Source organism: Glycine soja, chromosome 3, assembly GCF_004193775.1.
Source record: "Glycine soja cultivar W05 chromosome 3, ASM419377v2, whole genome shotgun sequence".
NCBI classification, from domain to species: Eukaryota; Viridiplantae; Streptophyta; class Magnoliopsida; order Fabales; family Fabaceae; genus Glycine; species Glycine soja.
Window position 1 is genome coordinate 19634433 of NC_041004.1, and position 18975 is coordinate 19653407.

The window sequence follows — 18975 nt, forward strand, 5'->3', positions numbered from 1 at the left end:
TGCATAGTTTTCCTACATCTAATGTCCAATCTTTTGAATTTGGGATGACCGGCCCTCTCGATGAGTCGATCTCTTGCTTTCTTATAAGGGTGGACCCTTGGGTACTAGTACCTACCGCCTTTAGAGGACTACACGTCCTCACCTTCAGAGGGCTACACGCCCTCGCCTTCAGAGCACTACACGTCTTCACCTCCAGAGGACTACACGTCCTCGCCTTCAGAGGGCTGCACGCCCTCACCATCAGAGGACTACACGTCCTTGATTTCAAAGGGCTAAACATCCTTGCCTTCAGAGGACTTCACATCCTCACCTTCAGAGGGCTACACGCCCTCTCCTTTAGATGGCTGCATGCCCTCACCTTCAGAGGACTAGACGTTCTCGCCTTTAGAGGACTAGACGTCCTCGCCTTCAGAGGGTTGCACGTCCTCACCTTCAGAGGACTACACATCCTCGCCATCATAGGGCTACACGCCCTCACCTTCAGAGGGTTGCACGCCCTCGCCTTCAGAGGACTACAAATCCTCACCTTTAGAGGGCTACACGCCCTCGCCGTCAGAAGACTACACGTCCTCGCCTTCAGAGGACTGCACGTCCTCACCTTTAGAGCACTAGACGTCCTCACCTTTAGAGGGTTGCACGCCCTCGCCTTCAGAGGACTACACGTCCTCGCCATCATAGGGCTACATGCCCTCACCTTCAGAGGACAACACATGCACGCCTTTAGAGGGTTGCACGCCATCGCTGTCAGAGGACTACACGTCCTCGCCTTCAGAGGACTGCATGTCATCACCTTCAAAGGACTACTTGTCCTCGCCTTCAGAGGACTACACGCCCTTGCCTTCAGAGGGCTACACGCCCTCACCTTCAGAGGACAACACGTCCTCGCCATCAGAGGGCTGCACGCCTTCACCTTCAGAGGACTACATGCCCTCGCCTTCAAAAGGTCATGTACCTTCACCTTCAGAGGACTACATGTCCTCGCCTTCAGAGGGCTGCACGCCCTCACCTTCAAAGGACTGCACGTCCTAACCTTCAAAGGGCTGCTCGCCCTCGCCTTCAGCGGGCTGCACGCCCTCACCTTCAGAGGACTTCACGTCCTCACCTTTAGAGGGCTGGACGCCCTCACCTTCAGAGGACTACACATCCTCGCCATTAGAGGACTGCACGTCCTCGCCTTCAGAGGACTACACGTCCTCGCCTTCAGAGGACTACAAATCCTCACCTTCAGAGGACTGCATGCCCTCACCTTCAGAGGACATCACGTCCTCACCTTCAGAGGGCTACACACCCTCGCCTTCAGAGGACTACACGCCCTCACCTTCAGAGGATTAGACGTCCTCGCCATCAGAGAATTAGACGTCCTCGCCTTCAGAGGGCTGCATGTCCTCGCCTTCAGAGGACTGCACGTGCTCACTTTCAGAGGACTACATGTCATCGCTTTCAGAGGGCTGCACGTCCTCACCTTTAGAGGACTTCACGTCCTCACCTTCAGAGGACTACACGTCCTTGCCTTCAGAGGACTACAAATCCTCACCTTTAGAGGGATGCACACCCTCACCTTCATAGGACTTCACGTCTTCACCTTTAGAGGGTGACATGCCCTCGCCATTAGAGGACTACACGTCCTCACGTTCAGAGGGCTACACGTCCTCGCCTTCACAGGATTAGACGTCCTCGCCTTTAGAGGGCTGCATGTCCTCGCCTTCAGAGGGCTACGTGCCCTCACCTTCATAGGGCTACACGTCCTCACCTTCTGAGGACTACACGTCCTTGCCTTTAGAGGACTACATGTCCTTGCCTTTAGAGGGGTGCACGTCCTCGCCTTGAGAGGGCTGCATGCCCTCGATTTCAGAGAACTACACATCCTCTCCATCAGAGGGCTGCACACCCTCACCTTTAGAGGACTACGCATCCTCGCCTTCAGAGGGCTACGCGCCCTCGCCTTCGTAGGGTTACACGCCCTCACCTTTAGAGGACTACATGTCCTCACCTTTTGAGGGCTGCATGCCCTCACCTTCAGAGGACTTCACGTCCTCCCCTTCAGAGGACTGCACGTCCTCACCTTCAGAGGACCAAACATCCTCGCCGTCAAAGGACTGCACGTCCTCCCCTTCAGAGGGCTACACGCCCTCGCCATCAGAGGACCGCACGTCCTCACCTTCGTAGGGCTACACGCCCTCACCTTTAGAGGACTACACGTCCTTGCCTTCAGAGGGCTACACGCCCTTGCCTTGAGAGGACTACACGTTCTCACCTTTAGAGGGCTACACGCCCTCGCCGTCAGAGGACTACATGCCTTCGCCTTGAAAGGGCTACACGCCCTCACCTTTAGAGGACTACACGTCCTCGCCTTCAAAGGGCTACATGCCCTCACCTTCAGAAGGCTACACGTCCTCACCTTTAGAGGGTTGCACGTCCTCGCCTTCAGAGGGCTACACACCCTCTCCTTTAGTGGGCTACACGCCCTCGCTTTTAGAGGGCTGGACGCCCTCGCCTTCAAAGGGTGACACGTCCCCGACTTTAGAGGGCTACATGTCCTCACTTTCAGTGGACTCCACATCCGCACCTTAAGAGAATTTAAGGTCCTCTGCCCTTAATGCTTAACCGATACTTGCGCTCTAGGTTATGGGGGCCAGTAGTTTCCTTTTATCAGTTTAGTTCCTGGGCCACCCCCTGATTCTGGAAGAGGGCCAACTGTGCAAGCGCAACCAGAGGGAGGCTATCGTGCAGCTACTCTGCATACCGGGGCAAGATTTCACCCGCATCGCTGCAAGGAGATGAGTGCGGATCATGCGCACCAACATGACCACTCTTACACAGATATAGACGATGTTGTTACTTAGCAACATTCTGCCCAGCGACCGCAATGCCGATCTCCCCCTGCGGAAGTATCAGTTGGTCTGTGCCGTTCCGACATTTAGTATGCATGTGGCTAAACTGATTTCTGATGCCATCCACTATTTGCAGGGATCATGCCCACAAGACACCCAGTGGACCCGGAGGAGTCCAACAGGGCCCTGGGGTTTCCAGCTCTGGTTACGGGCCTCTATCAGTCCTACAGGGTGCCCGTCCCCCCAGCAAGGTCTCCCCATCATGACATAGGTAAGTATGCACATCGCTCAACTGATTTCTGAAGTCATCTATTATTTGCAGGGATCGCGCCCGCAAGACACCTAGTGGACCCGGAGAAGTCCAACAGGGTCTTGGGGTTCCCAGCTCTGATTACGGGTCTCTGTCAGTTCTACGGAGTGTCTGTCGCCTCCAGCAAGGTCATCAGGCCCCCTATTAACCAGACTTTCATCGAGAAGTACTACGCCCCCAGGCAGGCGCAGGGCGAGGCATCACAATAGTGGACAACAGACACACCGCCGCCACCTCTAGAGTACCTCAGCTCATCCACAAAAAGGTTAGAGCGTTGCCTACGACACATGGCCGATCAATAGGCGACCAAGTCCAAAGCCAAAGGTAAGCAAAAGTACTAGGTCCATGACCGACAAGTCATCACGCATCCAGCTCAAGACGTTAAAGAAGCGCTACTAGGAGGCAACCTAGTACCTTTTAAATTTCTGCTTGTTATTTGATCACCCTTTGTTTCTCAAGTCATAGTAAGACACACCTAGTTGCTCATGATCCTAGGAATTTAAATAAAACAAGCACAAGCTCAGAAGGTAGTCATACCTCACAAAATATATGTATGTGTGTTTAGGTAGTGAAAATACCTTAGATATGCATGTATGTAATTTAGGTAGCAAAAGATACCTTACAAAATATATGTATGTATGTTTAGGTAGCAAGATACCTTGGATATGCATGTATATAGCAAAAATACCTCAAAATATATATATGTATGTTTAGGTAGCAAGATACCTTGGATATGCATGTATATAGCAAAATACCTCATGAAAAAAAAACAAAAACAAAAACAAACAAGAACAAATAATAAGTTGTCTAGCTAAAAAAACCAACATGCTTTTGAAAGGAGATAATTTCCAGCTTTTCTTTGAAAAAAATTTCAATGATAATAATCAGTTTTTGAAAAAAAAATGCATATACACCTGAAGGGTGAATGCTGTGAAAGTTTTCCCGAACACCCAAAATGGACTCGGATGAATGCACAAATTGATAAAAGAACATGTTTTGGAAGCATTGGGTTGACTTAAATAGAGAAAATGAATCTTGAGCCCTAGTATCACATGACCATAAAAACTTGATGCTTGAGTGTCCACATGGGTGCATGCATGACTTGTTTTGCATAAAATTTCCAAATCATCATTGTTGCATGTGTATCATGGAAATAATGTGGGACATCCCCTTTTCCCCGAATCCTTGAGCCAAAATCCAAAAAACCTTGCCCTCGAAAGAAAACAAAGAAAAGAAAGTTCCCGATCGAAGAATCGGAAGAAAGCAAAAAGGGAAAATTCTCAATCAAAGAGTGGGAGAAAACAAAAAGAAAGAAAATTCTTGATCAAGGATCGGAAGAAAAACAGAAGAAATATGTAGAAAAGTCTTTGGACCAGACAATATCTGAACAATACAGAATTGTCACCAAGTAAACAAACAAGAAAAGAAAGGAAACCACAACCTAAAGTGGTCCTCTCCCTTTGATTGCCAACCAAAATCCTGTGCGTCGGTGGCTTGTTCACCTCACACTAAACAAAAACAGAAAAGGAAAAGGCCAAAAACACTCAAAGCCAAATTTTCCACCAAAAAAAACATTCCCGAGGAAAAGTGTTATTGATCCATGACCACACATATAATCTTTGATTTGATAGGAAATGATTTGCAAAATCAAGTCATGACATATCTATGGTTCGGAATTTGGATAAAACACTTACCTGTGTGAGATTGATATACTTTGAGTGATTTTCTTCTATTTTTGTTGAACCCAGTGTTTCCTCTAAATGGTCATTTAGAAGCGAAATGCTAACGTCCAAAATCTCGTTTATGGTTATGAGAAAATTTCATCAGCATACTCTCCTTCCCTAGTAGACACATTGTTTTTCATCCAAAAAGCATATGTTGCTCTGATCAGTTGGAAGTTTTGTCTCTTTACTAAAGCATGTTCGCATTTTTAGTGAAGAAAACATCGAGACTATATTAGTCTCACAGTTATCCAGAACTACGTAGGTCTGAGTTCCTCATTGAGGATACGTAGGAGCAAGAGCCTCGCTTTTGTCGGCCGCCCCACAATCTCTGTCATACTGACCCTGAGGTCATGTGACATGCAGAGACAAATTATGGTCATTCTACACACCTTTTCTCCATTCGGAGACAATCGTGTCCGATGGCACGCAGAGACAAATTATGGTCATTCTGCGCCTTTTGTCATCCAGAGGCAGTGAGCCCGATGACATGCAAAGACAAATTATGGTCATTCCGCACACCTTTTCGCCATTCGGAGACAATCATGTCTGATGGCACGCAGAGAAAAATTATGGTCATTCTGCGCCTTTTGTCATCCAGAGGCGGCGAGCTCGATGACATGCGGAGACAAATTATGGTCATACCGCACACCTTTTTGCCATCTAGATACGATCGTGTCCGATGGCACGCAGAGACAAATTATGGTCATTCTGTGCCCTTTTGTCATCCAGGGGCGGCGAGCCCGATGACATGCGGAGACAAATTATGGTCATTCCGCACACCTTTTGCCATCCAGATACGACCGTGTCCGATGGCACGCAGAGACAAATTATGGTCATTCTGTGCCTTTTGTCATCCAAAGGCGGTGAGCCCGATGACACGCAGAGACAAATTATGGTCATTCTGCACCTTTTGCCATCCAGATACGATCGTGTCAGATGGCACGCAGAGACAAATTATGGTCATTCTGTGCCTTTCGTCATCCAGAGGCGGCGAGCCCGATGACATGTGGAGATACCTTATGGTCATCCGCGCCTTTCGTCAATCGAGAGAAACGAGTTTGGCAGTATCAGGATGTTGGTCGTTCGGTACTGATCATTTTCAAAATTTTTGCAGGTTCCGCTGGCGGGGAGATTGACCGGCCGAATGTTGTTTCGCTCGAACGAAATTAGTGTCTTATCTTTACATCCCTTTTATCTCCAATAAAAGACAAGTAAAGAGGGGCAACTATCATACCCTAATTTCATCTGGGGACCATCTGTTTGTAGGGATGCGACCCTCGCTTGACCACTTCGAGGTACTTGAAACCCATCGTAAGGCTTCTGTAACTTTTCCGTAAATAACGAAAGAAGGGGGTGAACTTATCAAAATGTGGGGTGTGCAAATAGCAATTTTTCAAATTTTGAATTTGGGCCTTCCAGAGTATTTTCGAAGCAGGATTGCTTCTGGAGGAAGCAACCCAGCTCGCCTGGGCGAACTGGACGGCAACCTCCTCCCCCTTTTTCCTATAAATAGGCAAAAGGAGTTGTTCTAAGGATCCCTCATCCCCCTGGCTATGCATTTCAGCTATTTTTGGTGAAAAAAATTGTTTCCGTGAAGAAAATCCAAGCCGAGGTGCTTCCATAACGCTTCCGAGATGTTTCTGTGAGCAAATCTGTGAAGGTTTTCCGTCGTTCTTCACCGTTCTTCATCTGTTCTTCGTTCGTTCTTCAACGGGTAAGTTTTCGAATCCGAGACTTTCAATTTATTTCTTGTTTTTTTAGGTTTCATCTTCATTTTGTTCATTTTGGGTTTTCTTTTCTTCTATTTTTAACGTGCTTTAACCGATCGTTTAAGCCGTTATCTTGCCTAATAAATGATAAAATGAATTTCAACCGATCATTTGTGTTGTAATATCGTTTAATCACTTTTAAAACAAAATCTAACCGATCGTTCACGTTGTAACCTCGGTTAAACCAAAAAAAGGCAAAATAAATAATAAAATAATCAAAATATCTTTAAAAAATAATCAAAATATCTTTGAATAAAATAATCAAAAAAATCAATCGGACGTTTTTCTTTAGAAATTTTCTTGGATCAATTGACTAATAACCAAAGTGAAACTAAGGCTAAAATCAACTCACAAATCAAGCTTTGTCCGCAAAAATCACTAAAAACCGTTTTAAGGTCCAACGCCTTAAACAATCCCTTTTGCTTTTATCGGTTAACATGGACCGTTCAAAAGCATAAAATCAACATGTAACTTTACCGCTTTTGCAAGAACTACGTAGGTTTGATTTCCTAATCGCAATTGAGGATACATAGGAGCAAAATCCCCGCTTTTGTCGACCACCCCAAGAGATCGTTAATGGTCCATGACCTTAACGTTTCTCTCCTTTCAAAAAAACAAGAGATCGTTAATCCAACGCCTTAACGTTTCTCTCCTTTCAAAATCAAAAGATCGTTTAATGGTCCAACGCCTTAAATGACTTTTGTTCAATCAAAATCTATCTTTCGAAAAAAGATAAAAACAACTTAACCAACGTTCAGTTTTCAAAGAACTACGTAGGTCTGATTGCCTTATCACAATTGAGGAATATGTAGGAGCAAGGGAAACACCCTTGTCAACCACAAAAAGATAAAAAATACAAAAAAGACATAAAAAGACATAAAAACGTAAAAGGGAAATAAAACAAATTGAAGTCATATTTGCACCCTCGATTAAAGGTTGTCGTCCCGTGTGATGGACGCGTGGGGTGCTAATACCTTCCCCGTGTGTAAATACAACTCCCGAACCTTTCACACTTAAAGTGTGTAGACCACACCTTTTCCAGTTTTTCCGACGTTTTCCTCGAATAAACGTTGGTGGCGACTCCGCGCATTTTCCTCCCATGGAACACACTCCCGTGAGCCCTCGCGTCGCCCTCCCGCCGAAGGGTAGGTTGCGTAAGTGGGATAACATTTTGCTTTGAAATTATAATATTGTTATTGAGATTGAGTATAAGTGCAAAGTTGAACATATGTTAATTTGTGAGATACACGTAAACATGTGATGGTGGATTGTGATATTATGAGATGTGAAATTGTGAACATGAGATTTAGTTGTGAATAAGTGTGTGGTTAACACTTGATGTGAAAATACTTGTGTTGTGATTTGTGAATTAGACAATAACCCAACTGGTATTTACCTTGAAAAAAGTGTTTATGCACAATGTTAAATGGAAAGTGTAGGTTTCCTTGTTAGGAATCAGTGTTAAATTGTAGCACAATGTGTTAAACGTGTTTGAAATACAAGTGTGAGGTCATGAGTATTGTATAATTCATGAGCAGTGTTTGTGTGTAAAAAAAATTATTTTAGGGGTTGAACCTAAAACAGGAAGGTGAGACCCTAACGGATTCTTCGGAGTCTAGACCATATGGTTGGAGTATTCTCGCAAAACGGAGTGACCCTAACTGGTCACCTTATGATTTTACTTAGTGAGAGTGACCTGACATACCCATTGTATGGTGTGACTTGTTATGTACTCCTAAGCGCCCTAGGATGGTTTTTCATTGACATAGTACCACATTGCATATAGGCTTGAGTCTTAGTGTATCTATTGCATAACGCTTGTGTATTTATTAATATTGATTGATTTAGTGATATTGTGTCTTGATCTTTGAGTATGTGAATGGTGTTAAAATGAATGAGACGTGTTGTGTTGTGATGTGATGTTACGCAACAAAGTGGTGGAATTACGTGAGCTATGTTTAAGTAAGTTGTATCTCATTTACATGATATGTATATCTAGTTGTCTCGTTTCTCTCTATTAGTTAGAAATATGATAACTTACTCCCCGTGTGCTATTTATGTTTGAATCCTGTGATGATCTCAAACTTTGTGTTCATGGGAGTAGATGGTTAGGTGAATGGCTATGGAGAACCTCATGCTAGAGGATGTGGAAACACGATGCTTTAATAGGATGTGACATTGGGGTATAGGTTTTTATATTAATTGCATGAAGTCTTGGACAACCTTGTTTGAGCCAAGATGATTTTATTATTTATTTGGACAAGTTTTATTATGATGCGAAAAAAGTGAATGTGAGCCTTTAACCCTTTTGAAAGGATTTTATTTAATGTGTTTTAAGAACTTTTAATTAATTATAATTTATTTTCCTTTTATTATTAGTACATATAGTTTGACAGAAGGACCAAAATTACAGATTTACAGAAGGACCAAAATTATCTTAACCGTCAACACTTTCAGTTTGACAGAAGGACCAAAATTACAGATTTACAATAGTGGGAGCCGAAGTGTCTTTATTTTAAAATAGGAGGATTAAAATTATGGATTTTAAAAAATAGGGGTCTAAATATCTCTATTTTAAATTAGGACGATCAAAATTCCAAATTTTAAAAAATCAAGGAACCAAAATTGTATTTAAGTAAATTATTAAATACACAGAATGTAGAATGAAATTTAATGAAGTTATTAAATTTTATATTTATGAAAAAATCTTTGATGCAATTAATACTATTTAATAACATCATTAAATATTATATCACAAACTAAGTATAATTTAATTCAATAATAACATTAAATATTATGCCAATTTTAATAATATCATTAACTATTACATAATTAATTATTATGTAATACAAATAATTAAATTATGTTAAAATTAATAAATGCATGAATCTTAAGATATAATTAAATTATTTAATACCTAATATTATTTATTCACAACATTAAACATTATATCATTAAATAATATATTATAATTCAATAATAACATTAAATATTATGAATAGTTTGATAATATCATTAAATATTATTTAATGCACCTATTATTATAATATTTTTATAATACAAATATGTTGTTTCTTAATGCAAATATGTTTAGTATTTTCTTATCCTATGTCTGAAATCACAAGTGTACCCCTAACCAAATAGGTCAGAGACTAATCCCACTTCTGGTACATGAACATTGTTCATCTAATGAAATATATTTTGGACATGATAGGAATTGAACACAAGTTCTCCCATTAAATAGATCATTGACACTCATGTGAACGCAATGCAACCTTACATCACGAAATATGCTTAATTTAAGTGTGTAATAAAATACATTCCTAATTTCATCATTGTATAAAATTCTTACATACATATTGTAAATAAAGATTAATCTCAAATATTATTATAAAAAAATATTTTCGTTGAGAGTAATGGTCCCCACGCACTACTTAGGAAGAAAGGATCAATAACTCATATGAAATAACATCAATTAAACCGTTTTGGTGGAAGGTCAACTCAATTTTAATTAAAAAGTGTTATTCTTATTTAATATTTTAGTTAAATTCACTCTCCTTGTCACTTTTTTTTATTCACTTCTCTCACTATTTTCTCCTTTAAATTGATCATAAACTCTGTGAATCCATTCACTACTAATTGTGCCTCCAAACATTGAGTTTGTTTCTCTTTCCTCACTCCTTTTTTATCTTAGTTTCTTCATTTCCTTACATTTAGACGTTGTATTTTGTTCTATGTTTTGTTTTTCTCTTATTCCATTTCTTTGAAATTGTATTGTGAGGGTAGTTCAAGCTTAAACTCTACCGATTGATACTATTATGTATCTAATCAAATATTGAAGCATGGAACATAACAACTATTTGTAATTGTTCCTTTATATCTGTGTGTAGAAATATCACAAACGACACTTGAATATGCGAATATCTTTTATAAATCTTATGTAGTTCCTTTGCTTCAACACATGTGGATTAAACTTCTTTTTGTTTTTACTTTTTGCAGCCAAACATGATTTTGCTGAATTTGTTTTCATTATTTTATCATTGCATATTTAAATTTATTTTCTTCAATAGCAAAATGCAAGCTTGAGAAGGACATTTTTTTATCACATTGCTAATTACTTTGCTGAGTTTGTTTTCATTATTTTATCATTGCATTTTTTTTAGAGACATTTAAAAAATCTTAGCCCTTTGTTTTCAATTATCAAGTCAATTAAAGAAATGACAACCCATTTTGTAAGTACAATGGTTTTCCTAAATGTATGGTACAAAAGAAACACATCAACAAAGTGGACCTAACACCTACAAGAAGAATTAAAACTCCACACACACAAAAATTATCACCATAAACATCTTGGGTATATGTAGCCTAGTGAATTTGATGTTCAATTTTAAAATACTATATTTTATCCATATGTCCTAGATGCGAAATGCAATCATCACCATATACATCTAAGAATTTTGGACAAAAATACAAAATTTTAAAATTAAACATCAAATTCACTTGTCCACATATACCCAAGATGTATATGGTGATAATTTTTGAGTGTATGGAATCCTAATTCTTTTTGCAAATGCTAAGTCCACTTTAATGATGTGATTCTTCTCTACCATACCTTTAGGAAAAAAAATTGTACTTACAAAATGAGTTTCCATTTCTTGAAGAAAGCATAAAGGCTCCCTCCTTGATATTATTGACTTGACCATTGAAAACAAAGGCTTAAGATTTTCCCAATGTCTCTAAATATTTTCCCATGGAAACACAATTGAGATTAATTGCAAGATAACTAGCAATATGATTGGAAAAAAAACACTCTTCTCAACCTTGCATTTTGCAATAGAAGAAAATAAATTTAAATATGCCATGGTAAAGCTGGCCACCAAACTGGCAATGGAGTCAAAGAAAATAATGTAGGCAAGAATATAGTAGAAGACACACGATCATCATTGCAATTTTAGTAAAGTAGTGATGCTTAAGCTCTTACTTCTAAGCATAAGAGGTCATTCCATTCATGAGTTTGTGGAGGCCACTTGTGCATTTCCAATAATATTTCCAAATTTTTTAAAAGTAATTAATTGAAGTTGCTAAAAAAAATAGTCACCAAGTTAGTAGTATCTTTATGATAAAGAGCAAAATATTGTTTTGCTTTTCAAGAATTCACAGTAATTCATATCATAATGAACCATCAAACAAGTCTATTAAGCAACTTAGGTAACAATTTTATTCTCCTTCAATATATATATATATATATATATATATATATATATATATATATATATATATATATATATATATATATATTTCTACTTCTTATTTTTCTAAGGAATAACAGCTGGTTTGTTTGTTTCAACATAATTTTAAAACAATCACTTTTAATATTTTCATGTATTAGCTTAAAATTAAAACTTATTATGAAAAGTTTCTTATAAGCTCAGTTGTTGTTTTTTTCTTTCTTAAAAGAAAATTACTTTTATTATTGTAAACAAAACATATATAAATTATTACACATATTAAAAAATTATGACGGAAAAAAATAATTCTATACCATATGTATCTTAAATTATGAACGTTGAAAGAATATTGGAAGTGAATAATGTTATTATGTTTTGATAAGCTTTTCTTCATAATTTGACATTTTTCTCTCTCACCAAGGAAAACTATTTTAAGATTATGAATCAATGCAAGTGAGCCAAAGTTGCAGTGCTTTTGAAGGGGTTGAATTTTCCTGTTTGTATTGATTTTCTTTTTGTTAGAACAACATTTTGTACTATGTGTTTAGAGTTGAGACTTGATGGACCTCTATAAACCATTAATTTTTTTCATTATTTATAATAAATGGGGAAAATGATATTTTTTTATGAAAATTCATTTTTTTCAAACCTCTATAAACCATTAATGAAAGAAACACAATAAAATTAGGTAGTTAAAAAAATACAATTTATATATTATTACTCATTATCTATATTTAATATTTTATTTTATTAAATATTATATTTATCAAATAAAATAAATTTAATCAATGATTACAAAAATGTGAGTGAAAATTAGTAAATCTTATGTCAATTTTTTTAACTTTAACACTTATTCTATACAATAAATATTTTAATAAGGCACACCTTCGATATATTTTAAGAAAAAATTACCACTCATAAAAATACACACACATATAATAAACTTGAATACGGATATTAATATAGCATTGAATATTATTAACGTAGTCTTTATATAAATATATAAATAAATAATATTTTACTTTAGAAAATATTAATAAATTAATTATTCAGACTTAACAGTGTATTTGGATGGTGACTTTTAATTGGATAATTCATTTTAATCATGTAATTAAAATACTTCAAGTTGAGATTAGACGTGTGGATAAATAATTTAAAGAAAACTTGAATTTATGTCATTTTAACAAGGAATTTTAATTAATAGAAAATAAAAAATTGAAACTCACAAAAATTAGAGAATTTTGATTTCTTTGCAACTCGGTTCTCTCACTCGTCACTCTCGACCTACACCTCACCCGTTCTCGCTCATTCCTCTCTACATGCACTCTCCCTTGCGACTTCAAGACCCTCACTCTTACTCTCTCACAGTCACGACAACCTTCGTTCAGGTCGCACACTCTCATGGTGGCTACAACCTTTGTTCTCTCTTGATTCAGATCGCACACTCTCTTCATAAAAGGTTGGTTTCTCATCTTCATTATCTAGGGTTTCTTTTTTATTTCATTAATTTGTGATTTGTGCTTTGTTCTCGTTATTGTGTTATCTGGATCTGAATTTTAAATAAATTTGCTTCCACTATTAGAGATGTGGGAGAGTGCTTGGGTTATATTTCTGTGTGAAAATTTTATTTTTGCTTAGGGTTGAGCTAGGTGGTGAGCACCATGTGTTTGTGAATATGCATGAAAAAGGAAGAGAAAATTTATTTTACTTCTTTTGTTTGAAACTATTGTTAAGGAAGATAATGCTAACAAGTTATCCTTGATGGTGCCTGCAAAGAGTGATGGTTCTTGGGAAACAACCACTATATTTCTTCGCATGAACTTCAGATTGAAATCCAAATATTGCAATGATCGATAAAAATTTATCCTAGAATAGTTAAGCAATGTTAGGCTAGGCAACATTGATTTGCATACAAGATCACACACTCAACTCCCACAATACTATTAATTGTCAATGTAAAGTCTATCTGTTTATAATCTAATTTTGTATTTGCATCTCATTCAATATGATTATATTAGCAATTACTTGAGATGTTAAAATCATGCACCTTGTTTGTGTTGTGTAACATCCACACCTTGCTCTTTAGCTTGCCTGTTGCAATAGGTCTTGCCACTACTGGTCCTCCTTTACTCACATTGACCTACTCTACCTAGATTTGCCTTTAGTTGACCCAAACAAAAACAACTCGAGTTCTCTCACATAACCAAGCATTCGGCCACTTGGTGGAAGAAACACCAATACTAAGTTATGACTATGACACCCTCTACCCCATACATATATGTAATAATAAAAGGAAAAGAAATCATAATTAATTAAAAGTTTTTAAAACACATTTAAAAAAATCCTTTCAACAGGGTAAAAGGCTCACATTCACTTTCTTTTACATCATATTCAAATTTGTCCTAATAAATAATAGTCATCTCAACTCAAACAAAGCCATCTAAGACTTCATACTATTAATATAGAAACCTATACCCTAATGTCACATCCTATCAGAACATTGTGTCCCGATGTCCTTCAGCATAAGGTTCCTTAAAGCAATTCACCTAGTCATATGCTCCCTTGAACATAAAGTTTAAGATCATCATAGGATCCAAATACAAACAACACATAGGGAGTAAGTTATCACATTCCTAACTAATGGAGAGAAACAAGATAACATGTAGGTATAAATATCATATAAACAAAATAAAACTTACTTAAACATAGTTCGCGTCATTTCACCATTTTGTCGCCCAACATCACATCACAACACAACACATCTCATTCATTTTCACAACATTCACGTACTCAAGGATCAAAACATAATATCACCAAGTCAATCAATATCGATCAATACACAAGTGTTATGCAACATATACACTATGACTCAATACTATATGCAATGTGATACCATGTCAGTGAAAAACCTCGTTGGACGCCTAGGAGTACATGAAACGACAAACCACACACTAGTAAGTCAGGTCACTCTCATTAGGTAAAATCATAGGGAGATCAATCAGGGTCACGTTATTTTGCGAGAATGCTCCAACCATGTGGGATCGACACATGCTTAAAGGAGCACTCAAACCAGGTGTATTTACCCCCAAGGCCTACATTCCGAAGAGTCCGTCAGGGCCTCTCCCTCCTGATTCAGGTCCAACTCAAAAAACATTTTAGCACACAGACTCTATCTATTAACTGTACAAAACACACGACTCCTTAATTGTTCTCAAATTAGTTTTATCTCGTTGCACTTGTGATTAAACTCGTCGGGTCCCCATAGTGGTTCCCATTGTTGGAGTATAAGTGTGAGGTGAAGTCCCACATCAGGTACAAGTGGAAAGGTTGAGGACCATATAAGTGAAGATAAGACCCATAAACCTGAGCCTTAAGGTTTTGGGTTAGAGTGTGGTGTCAGGTCTCCTCATGTGGTGACTCGTGGTCCACAGGTGTACCCCTTGAATCTTCCCAACAATTGGTATCAGAACCGATGTAGGTAGGCAAAATGGCCTCACACTTGAGGGGGAGATGTGTTGGAGTACAAGTGTGAGGTGAAGTCCCACATTGGGTAGAAGTGGAAAGGTTGAGGACCATATAAGTGAGGAGAAGACCCATAAACCTGAGCCTTAAGGTTTTGGGTTAGAGTGTGGTGCCAGGTCTCCTTATGTGTTGACTCGTGGTCCACAGGTGTACCCCTCGAATCACCCTAACACCCATCACAATACTCGTTGCGCATTAACTCGTCGCCCTTAAAGGGTCTTAGCATTAACTCGTCGCCCTTAAAGTGTCTTATAATCATGCGATTGTACAATTCATAGTTCATAACTCAATGTACACAACATCTCAATCACATACATACTCAATTTATCACGTACACTCGATCTCAATCACAATGGTATAATCTCAATTTAACACGTTATCACACCTCATGAATCATATACACTTTACCTATGAACTATGCAATACACACAACTGCTCATTTATTTTCAAAATCATTTTAACTCGTTGGGTTCCCACAGTGGATCCAATCATAATACTTGTCGCCCTTAAAGGGTCATACAATTGTGTGATTGCGCAGTTCATAGCTCACAACTCAATACACATGTATTTTACCTTTAATCACAAGTTCAATTTATCACATACTCACGATTTGAACCACAATTTCATAATCTCAATATAACAATTCATACAAAAGGTTTATCACAACATGGGGAGTAAAACCCTTCAAATAATTTCACACAATTATATCAAAATCATAGGTCAAAACATTAAAACATCAAGAACACTCAAATTTATCAATCAATTCTCATAAGAACATCTTGGTACGTAAAACATAACAATATTGTATTTATAATCTTAAAGGAAAAATTATAATTCAATAAACATCCCAAAATAAACCCCAATGTAATCCTCTAAGGATCCCTACACATATTCATTCAAACCTCAATTGCAATAAACTTATCACATACCTCTAAGCGGGCTCACACGTGCATTGTGACATCGATAGCGACATCTCTAATGGTTTCCTGAGATTCCTCAAGCTTTTCCTCTGATTGTTCTGATAGGGTTCCCAAACATTAGAGAGAAGGAGAAGGGATTGAAACCCCCATTCCACTGTGTGATGAGTATTTCTACCTCCACAAAAGTTATTTTGCAAATCCCAACGGTGAAGATGTGAGGAAATTAATCGCAAACCACATATCAAAGTATTACGACAATCCAACGGTTAATGAATCCGGCATATTCGTTTTACCGAGATAGTTCAGGGTTTCTGCGGGAAAAGAAAAGGCTACAATGTGAAGTATATTTCTCTCAGCTCTGACATAATTGCCAAATTTCCAACGATGAGAATGTTAGGAAATGAATTCCATACCTGGTGCTCAAACTTCACAACGATCCAATGGTGAATGAGTCTGAGATCGTTGTTTTTCTGAGACAAGTTTGGTGGTATGCGGGAAAAAGAGAGTTTTGGGAGGAGGAGAGGGGAAAACGAAATTGAGAGAAAGAGGAGGTATCATTAGTGTGAAAACTGACCTAATAGTTAAGGTACACACAACCTATTATTTACTCTATTTATTTATTTTTATTATTTTATAGAAAGAAACTCTATTTTATTTCCTATCAAATGAATACCCTTTTTATTTTCTCTCAAACCTTATTTATTTATTTTAGTAAAGTTATTTCTCCTTATTCATTTAATTACAAAAACCTCATCATTTTTCTAAAACTTTATTTATTTATAAATAACATTTTTTTTAAATTAGTTTATGAAAAATGAAATGTTACAATGACAAAGAGTCCTCATCATCCCATGATTCAAATTGTCGGTTCTTAGAAGATTCCCTTCAATATGATTTAGTTTCTATGTCCCTTAAGGGTAATACAACTAACTTAGGCTATTGTATGCAATTATTTTCATCGAGGCAATCTGTCGGATGTAAGCCTGATTGGCAAGATTTTGGGAGTGAGAGGAGTTATAGTCATTGATTAAAAAAAATGAGTGGTTGATTTTGTGATTAAATACATGCATATGCATTATTTGAATATCAAATATTACCTTTTCAATTAATAAGTCCCCACTTTACTCTTTAAAGCAATTTTATCTCTTAAAAAGGGTTAAATTTTGAGATAGAATTATTTAGAGGCTGCCAAAGATGGGCTGCTAGTGATTGGACAAAGTAGTGATGATGAATCCTCCCTAAAGGGAACCTATTGGAGGAGTAGATGGATTGCACATAATAATTAGCTGAATTGTTAATGAAAATTCAATACATGATGGTTAGCTGGATTGTTAATGAAAATTCAGTACATGATAGTTAGCTGGATTTTTAATGAAAATTCAGTACATGATGGATAGCTGAGTCATAAAATCTGCTAACCAGGGAAATAATAGTGCTCTTTCTGCAACCACTACTACCAACTAGTGCTATTGTCTTTCCTGCTGGAATTGACAAGGACAATCCTTGGAGGATTGTTTTCTCTGGTCGTGATGGGTAGAAAAAGTAAACTTCTCGTAATTCAATGTCACCTTTGATTTTGCTAGGCATCATCCCTTCTGATTCATTACTTATTAAAGGCTTTCTTTGAATCACTTGAAAAACTTTGTATCCTATAGCTTTTGCCTGATTAAATATTTGCATGTCTGGTGTTGCATAAGTGAGAGATTTGCAATTCACAAGGAGAGTTTTGTTACTTAGTCATTAAATATTAACCATTTTCTCCATTCTAAACAATCCTGAAGGTGGTTTCTTCCTTACATGGCACGAAAGATAATACTCATCACTGCAGTTATTATGTCTCCCGGGGTTGCTCTTCCGGCTCTAACCACAACAACTCAAACACATACAATGAAAGCCCAAGAATAGAAATTCATTGTTTGCTACATCCTTAACCCAACTCCCTTTACAAGTGCCTCCCCTTTGCTTATAACATATTGTTTTTCCATGTTCTCTATAAAGGATTTGGTTGCAGAGCTCTCCCCAACAAAAGCATAAACTATTTTTATTTGTGATATTGTCTACAATAACAACATCAAAGCTTGTTAAAACAAAATAAGTTAGGTCTCATGATGCACATTCATGTGACACTAGAAGAACTATTGTAATTGAAAACTAGACTTGTATTCATGTAAATCTAATCATGTATGCATGTACCTGTTATATCATAGATTTAATTTCGGAATAGAAAAATGTTTTGGTGGTTGATATGCAGTTCATTTTCTTGGTGTAAGTTACCCCTATTATAAGAATAAGTAGGACAACCACTAAATAGAGAAGCGTCACTTCCTAATAGCATATGGCCAAAATGACAACTCCAACAATGGAAGTTGCACACCTTGAGATGAAGTTACCCAACTGTGAGTAAGAAATTCACTTGGGCTTTAGTCATAAAATGTTGTGAATGAAGAAAGGTGAAACTTGTAGCCAAAAAAAAAATTGCATTAAGGGCCAATGACTTTGATAGAAAACAGTTTTATTTGTAGACTTTTAAATAGCATTCTAAGGTGGAACCACACATTCATACTTCAGATTTTATTGTCGAATGTTGATTTGTATATGTCACAACCTACCCTTTGGCGGGAGGGCGACGCGGGGCTCAAGGGTGTGTCTTCTAAGGGAGGAAGGCGTGCGG